Raw genomic sequence first — 7,341 nt, forward strand, 5'->3', positions numbered from 1 at the left:
TTTGGTATAAAAGCAGAAATATATGAGTGGCCTTCTTTATATTATCTACAAAAGCACTTCCTAAAGATTTTAAAGTGTATGAGGTTGGCAGAAAAAACAGATATGCACTTTTCCCTGACTGTCAAAATTTTGGGTCATCTATTACCACTGATAAAATAAGCATCATGACTAGCAATGAACTATCCCAATTCCTTCCGCATTCTCCTGTTTCATTTTTTACTGAATATTTACCACCGTTTAAAGTTATGTGACGATAAAATTTCAGTGTGGGAAGGAAAAGAACATAGATATTAGGCAACATTTTCTGTGGCGGCCAAATTCTAAATCCCCAGTCACAACTCACTCTTGCAGGTAGAAGAAAAGTCACAATCATGTTGCCTCATGACAAATTGTCATTTCATAAGAAACAGAAGGTATTATTTTGAATCCACAATTCCATAGACATTTCATGTATTGACCTTAGAAAATCACATATATTTTGTCATTTCCATGACATTGTAGAAACAAATCTGCATCCAGTTGAATATATTTAGACTTGTGAATTTTGTTTCTTGAGAAATGGGAAAAGAAAATGGTTGTGACGTGTGTAGCTACAGAGAATCCTAGCCACTAGACCACCAGAGAACTTGTAGTGACAAAGAAGCATTTACATTTTATTGACCTTTAACGTGCAACATTTTGGACTATGCTGACTAAGATACAAGTCCTAAGTGATTAGAGTACTGAATTTATTTCATAATGAGTTTATGGTATCAAAAGAAAGTCTATATTTTTAAATTTAATATATTAATAATTTTTTGAGATAGCGTAATTGATTTTAACTGCCATTGTTTTGAAGTAAACAAAAGTATCTTTTTGGAGCACAGGGATCAAAGGTAAAGAGACAGTTTCTCCAAATTTAAACCCTTAAAGAATAGACAACACTATAGCATTTATTATATGCCAGACACTATTCTATGTAATTTTATGTACGTAACTAATCTTTTTTCTTCCCAACAGTCCTATGCGATAGGCAGTGATGTTATTATCCCCTTTTATAGATGAGGAAATGAGGCAAAAGAGAGGCATTCAGTGACTCGCCCACGCACAGCAGTTAAGTGGCAAGCCCAAGGTGTAAATAAGGCAGCTTGGATCCAGAATCTGCTCTGTGTTACTATATCATCTATTCCTAATGTCCTCTGTAATGACATGCTTTCTTTTCTTTCTAGGTAATTTTTGAAAGATACTGTTGTGGGTTGAATTGAATCCCCCAAAAAGATATGTCAAAATCCTAACCTCGGAATATGACCTTATTTGAAAGAAGGGTTGCTGCAGATGTAATTGATTAATACGAGGTCCAACTGGAGTAGGGTGAACCCTTAATTCAACGACTGGTGCCCTTACAAGAAGAGAGGAGACACAGACACAAAAACACAAAGGAAGAAAACAGTCGTGTGACGATGGAGGCAGAAATTGGAGTGATGCATCTAGAAGCCAAGGAACACTGAAGACTACTGGAAAATACCAGAATCTAGAAGGAAAGACTCTCTCCCACAAGATTCAGGAGGAGTGTGGCCCTGCCAAACCTTGATTTTGGACTCGTAACCTCCAGAAATGGGAGAAAATAACTTTCTGTTGTTTTAAGCTACTCAGTTTGTGGTACTCTGTTATGGCAGCCACAATAAACTAATGTATACACTAACTACATCAGTACACAAAAAATGGGGAGAAAAGTGTGACAAAGAGATGGGCATGTGTAACCTTCAGAAAGATGGACCTTAAATATGGGCAAAGCTCTTGGTAGAAACTTTGAGGCTTTCTAGGAACCTTTGCTTTTTGCTTTTGTATTACTAGGGTTTAAGACACATTCAGTTTTGAGGATAAACTTATAGTTTCTGGATATTCCTTGCTGACCATTCAGGCATCTAATTCACCCCCACATATGTACCTAACTTAAACTAGAAATACTAAGAATAGAAATAGCACATCTTCTCTTTGATTAATACCTACACCGAATGCCTAGCAGAGGGCTCTCCCCAGCCAGGACTTCATTGTAGATATGGCACTGTTACTGGTGCTGCTGTTGTGATGGTTCAAGCTTATTCTGGAAAATGTTTCTAAGTTTCTCCCAGCAGAAAAGATGTATTACTTATTTATTGTTTTAATAATAAGATGCAAGCAAATCTGGGTGGACTTTAACATGGAAAGAGACATTATCTGGCCAGGATTGTTATGAAAGAGAATCATCCTAGAGGTCCTCCTTTTGGGCCGAGATGGACTCTATGCCCTTGCTAATGTAACTTTCTACTTTATAGCATATGATTCAGTATTTTTCTTCTAAGGTATGGAATAAGGCAAGCCCTCTCACTGCATTGACTATTGCTGTCCTAGCAAAAGCAACAAGGAAAAAAAATTGTTCAGAGAAATTAAGAGAGAACCTAAATAAATGTGCAGATATATGATGATCATGGATTGAAGACTCAATATTGTTGTCTATTTTCTCCCAAAATGATTCAACACAATCTCATTCAAAACTCAGCAAGCTTCTTTGTAGACATGAACAAATTGATTTATGAAAAAGAAGAAGAATCTCACACTCTAACTTACTTAAAAGGCAAAAATTAATTTATCATGCACCATGAACCTGAATAAAGCTATTATAGAGCTTCTATGAGATAACATAACCAAACACGCCTGTGACCTTGAGGTAGATTGCTTAGCCTCACAAAAGCACTAATAATTAAAGAAGAAAGGTTGAAAATGGAGATCATCAAAATTAAAATAATCCGTTGATGTCAGTTTGGCAAATGAATAGGCTAGCTGATGAATAAGATAAAATGTTTGCATTGCATATTTGACTGAGGATTCAGATTCCGAATACGTAAAGAACTTCTTCATATCAGCAATAAAAAGGGGAAAAAAAAGAATTAGGATAGAACTTCACCAGATTTTGCCTGATTCACCCCTCTGCCAGTGGCCTGAGAACTCAGGCTAATGACATGGGCCTCCTGAATATGGGCCAGCATGGCGTAGGGTGGCCAATGGGGGACTGTGATACAGAGTGACAGGACAACTGGGTGACTGGCAGCTAGCTGTTGGTCTGGCTGAGGCACTCAGCCTCAGTCCCACTGTGCCCCTAGATTTCGCCTGACTGCTGTGACAGAAGCACTCAGGGGCAGTGCGCCATGGGGCTGTGGGTGTGTCTGGCCATAGGCTCCAAGCTTTGTGAAGGAGAATGGTGTGCTATGTTTGCACTGCTCTCCCATCAGCACCTTTAAGTTTGTTACACTGCTCATGGATGACCTGGGACACTTTTCATGGTGAAGTTCCTCCATGCCTAGTAGTCTTTCCAGTATGGGAGCCACCATCGTGACCTAACACACAGATATGATCAAAACCCGACTGACGGAGCAGAAACTGCTGGAAACAACTTACAGGGAGATTTTCCAAATTTTTGAACTGTTTTCCAACAGGAAGAGTTCCTGGAACTTGATCAAGGGTCATCACTCACTATTTTAGATGCTCTTCCATTCTTCACTGGGTCTCTTATAGTTTTCCTGGAGAAAATTGGGAATAGACCATGGGATTAGGTCTTTCACCTCCAGAACTTTCTCAGTGGCTGCCACGCTGCTAGAGGGGCCCAGACCGTCCCCTTTCCCTTTGATACAGTGTGAAGAGAAAGATGAAGACTCTGAGTCTCTGTCTTTCTCTCTGGGGTGGAGTTAGATGTTCATGAGAGGAGTGGATCTCCGTTATCAGGAGCACCACCTGTGCCTTCCACAGATAGTGAAAGACCAAGGGGTGCTCAGGGTTCTGGAATGGATTGAACACCAACTTCCTGAAGATAGTTCCATACTTTAGTTTATGTTGTGTTTAGCACCTTTAGAGTTCTGGAAGAGAATCTGTCTTGGTCAAAATTGTTACATTGTGTCTCCTGTGAGCTATAAATTAACCCCAACTGTAGATCAGAGTTTTCGACTACAAGAATTACAAGAAATAAAGAAGTCCTTAAAAACTGGAAAACCAGTCTAAAATTCTGACTCTTAGTAGAACTAGAAGTCCATTGATTAAAGATGTGTTAGAATCAACGATAAATGTAACTTTACAGTTGTACTCGTCTACAGAAGATAAGAGGGTGGGTGCTCTTGTCTGTTGCTATTGGAAATCAGAAAATTCGACCTTCTCTGATTTCCAGTCTATTTTCCCCGCAAACACTGGCAGTATGAGAAGGCTTCATAGCACTACCATCTCGTGATGGTATTCTGACAGATTTTATAACAAATGCACAGTAATAACTAAACTTATAATGTACCTTATGGATAGAAACAGACATCGGTGAAAGAACTTTTCCTGATACCCGAAAGCAGCATTTGGTTGAGGCAGAAGTATCTGATGGCATCCCACATTTCACCACATGCACACAGTGACAGTAGATGCAAAGCTTGCACTAACAAAAGTGGGCCTCATTTCACACAACCTGACCGAAGATTTCCTCAAATAACTCTTCTTTAGCTTATGCTGTTGACTTCTGAGTGTACATATTAGAGTATAAATTAGGCTCGATTAGAAACTAAGTGAAAAATTTAATACTAAACTTTTAGAGCCATCTTTTATCCAGATTTGAAGTACCCCAGACTTAGAAATGGCACTGAGGGAAGCAGCATTTACCATGCGTGGTTCATGATGCCCCCAAGACTGTCTGCTGATTGATTTGCACTTATCACTTATGTACAATCCAAATGGCCTGATTTCTCTTCATTTTTTAACTTGTTTTGCATGTTACACTGAAAATACATTATTTAGATAACTTACATTATTCTCACAATATGTCCTAGTAGCCTAGAAATATTCAACTGGAACTTTTGACACATAAACCAAAAAAGAAGGGGAAAAAAAAGGTAATTGACCAAAACATTACAGACTCATTACTGGTTCTAGCTTTGTAATCAAATTTTAGGATTTTTCCACCTTTTAACTCTAAATAGTTTATACACTCTACCTTTCAAATGCTGCTTAAGTACTTTAAAAAGTATCAAATTATCAATTTGTCCAATCTCTTAAAATATGTCTGTATGCACATTTGTTTAAAATTTTTCTTATGTTGAAATATCTTTTCCTATTAAATATATTTTCCAAAGGTTTAAAAAATTTCACACATTCCTGAAAGTTGATACATAAATGGCCAAGAAGCAAATGAAAATGTGTTCTATAACAGTAGTTCAATAACCGTGAAATGAAAAATAAAAGTAGAATGATATACCATTTCACAAACTCCAGAATGGTTAAAATAAAAAATCCTGACATTACCAAATGCTGGCAAGGATATGAAGCCACTTGAATATTTACATTATGCTGATGAGAAAATAAAATCATAAAACCATCTTGGAGAACTTTTTAGTGATTTCTTAAAATATTAAACATTTATCTGGCCAATGAGTCAAGAATTTCATTTAGAATATCTTCCCAAGAGATAAAACATATGCCAACAAGAATGCTTATGGTAGCCTTATTCATAATAATACAAAAAGAAAAAATACCCCTCAATAGGATATTGGATAAATACCTATCTTGGTATATGTGTATAATAATAATATGAAAGAATGAACTGCAGATGTCTGGCAGCAACATATACTAATCTCAAAATTATTTTATTGAGTGAAAGAAGTCAGAAAATAATGTATCCTATCCAATTCCATTTTTGAATTCTAAGAACAACAACAACAACAAAATTTATCCACGTAGCAGAAATCATAAAGCGAGTGGCTCTTAGGTTAGAAGTGGGTGAGAATTTCCTGAGATGAGGTACAACGGACATTTCTAGGTGATGGAAATCATCTATATCTTTTATTAAGTGGTAGTTACATGGTTTGATCGAATTGTCAAAGCTCATTAAGTCGAATACCTAAGATCTGTGCATTTTATCATGTACAAGTTATCATTCAGTTTTTAAAAAGTCAGATAGCAGAGTAAACACCTTTCCTATGTTTTTATTTTAATGTTATTCTAGAGCCAAGAGCATGACTTAATAGCTCTAGGAAGAGAGGTAAAAATAATAATTTTCCTGGGTCCTTAGCTACAAAGGCTGACTTTATTCAAACAGGTAAAGCGCAATGATAGATGTTCAGTGCCATGTGCTTGTCCAGGTGAACATCATCCACTTTGGGAGTCTGGAAGGTTGCACTATTACTCTGGAGACTGTGCTTGCCAATTTTACATTCATAAGGCAAACCTAGAGCTCAAGTACCACTTGACCCAGTTATTCTGTTCCTTATGATTTGTTTGATTTTGCTCTTCAGAATTCTATTAATTTTTCAAGTCTGTCCAAAATAAATAACCAAAATAGGCTTGTTGCACCAAAAAGAAAAAAAAAAGGTATTTAAAAATGTTTCCCCCTTCATTCAGCATTTTAATTGGAACAGGTAGAAAACAAGAGCTTAGCTTAATTCTAGAAGAATCCACAGTGACATCAAGGAATTTATGCAATTTTTCTGGTGCTGGAACGTTATTTGCCAGGCAGGCAAGAGCCTCCATACAGCTGGAAACAGCTCCCAAATGTGACCGGTGAGGCACGTTATATCTTAAATAACAATCGCGCCCTGCTGTTGGAAAGCATCCCAAATGTGACCAGCGGGGACCATTAGATCTTAAATAACAACCATGCCTCTCCATTTAGAAAATAAATCAGTGTTTAAAAGAAACCTGTCCATGCAAGTACACTGTGATTAAAATTAAGTGAAATTAAATGTAGTGTGATTGGATGGATTTTTTTTTTCTTTGGCAGTTTGTGCAAAATAGCAATTGCTGGTGTAACCAGGCTAAATGTACTTTCTAGGGACATCATGCATGCAAGAAATGTTCTGGCCACTAGCTACCCTAAGGGTTTTTAATTCCACAGTACTTGCTGATTTGCGCTGAAAATGTTATGCAGGTTGGTTATATTGAATAAAAGACTCATTTGCATACAATTATTGATTGTTTGTTGCTCAATCTAAGCTAAATGCAGAGATTTTCCAGAACTTCACTGCTTAAATCTATGAATTTATATTGTGCATGTAATGCTCATAACAATACCTTCAATTTATATGGACCATTTCTTCTGAGGAGCTCAAACTTACTAATATGTGATCAGTACGATTTTCCCTTTGCAAAGAGATAGTGATCTGTAGTGAGAATATGAAAAGCATATTTAAATAATTTCAAATCATGGGGATATAATTAGAGACCCTTTCTAAATAGCCGGTCTGGGAATGCTGCCTTGCTTATGTGCTGGCCATTGCGTATGAGATCTACGTAGCTCCCTTAAAATAATTCTAAGCATAAGCGGATCCAAGAGCCTGTAAGGGCAGTTGTGACAAAGTCCCC

At 37.1% G+C, this 7,341-nt stretch overlaps 1 long non-coding RNA gene across 2 annotated transcripts in view; it reads left to right on the forward strand.

Annotated features, from left to right (window-relative positions):
• LOC138915358 (uncharacterized) overlaps positions 1 to 5,348 on the forward strand; it is a 668,538-nt gene extending 663,190 nt beyond the window's left edge. For both annotated transcript variants that reach the window (XR_011421187.1, XR_011421188.1), the window contains exon 4: positions 1,209 to 5,348. This is a non-coding gene — a long non-coding RNA (uncharacterized lncRNA). The remainder of the gene's footprint in view (positions 1 to 1,208) is intronic.
• The last annotated feature ends 1,993 nt before the right edge of the window (positions 5,349 to 7,341 follow it).

The sequence above is a fragment of the Equus caballus genome, chromosome 9 (assembly GCF_041296265.1).
Source record: "Equus caballus isolate H_3958 breed thoroughbred chromosome 9, TB-T2T, whole genome shotgun sequence".
Lineage (NCBI taxonomy): Eukaryota > Metazoa > Chordata > Mammalia > Perissodactyla > Equidae > Equus > Equus caballus.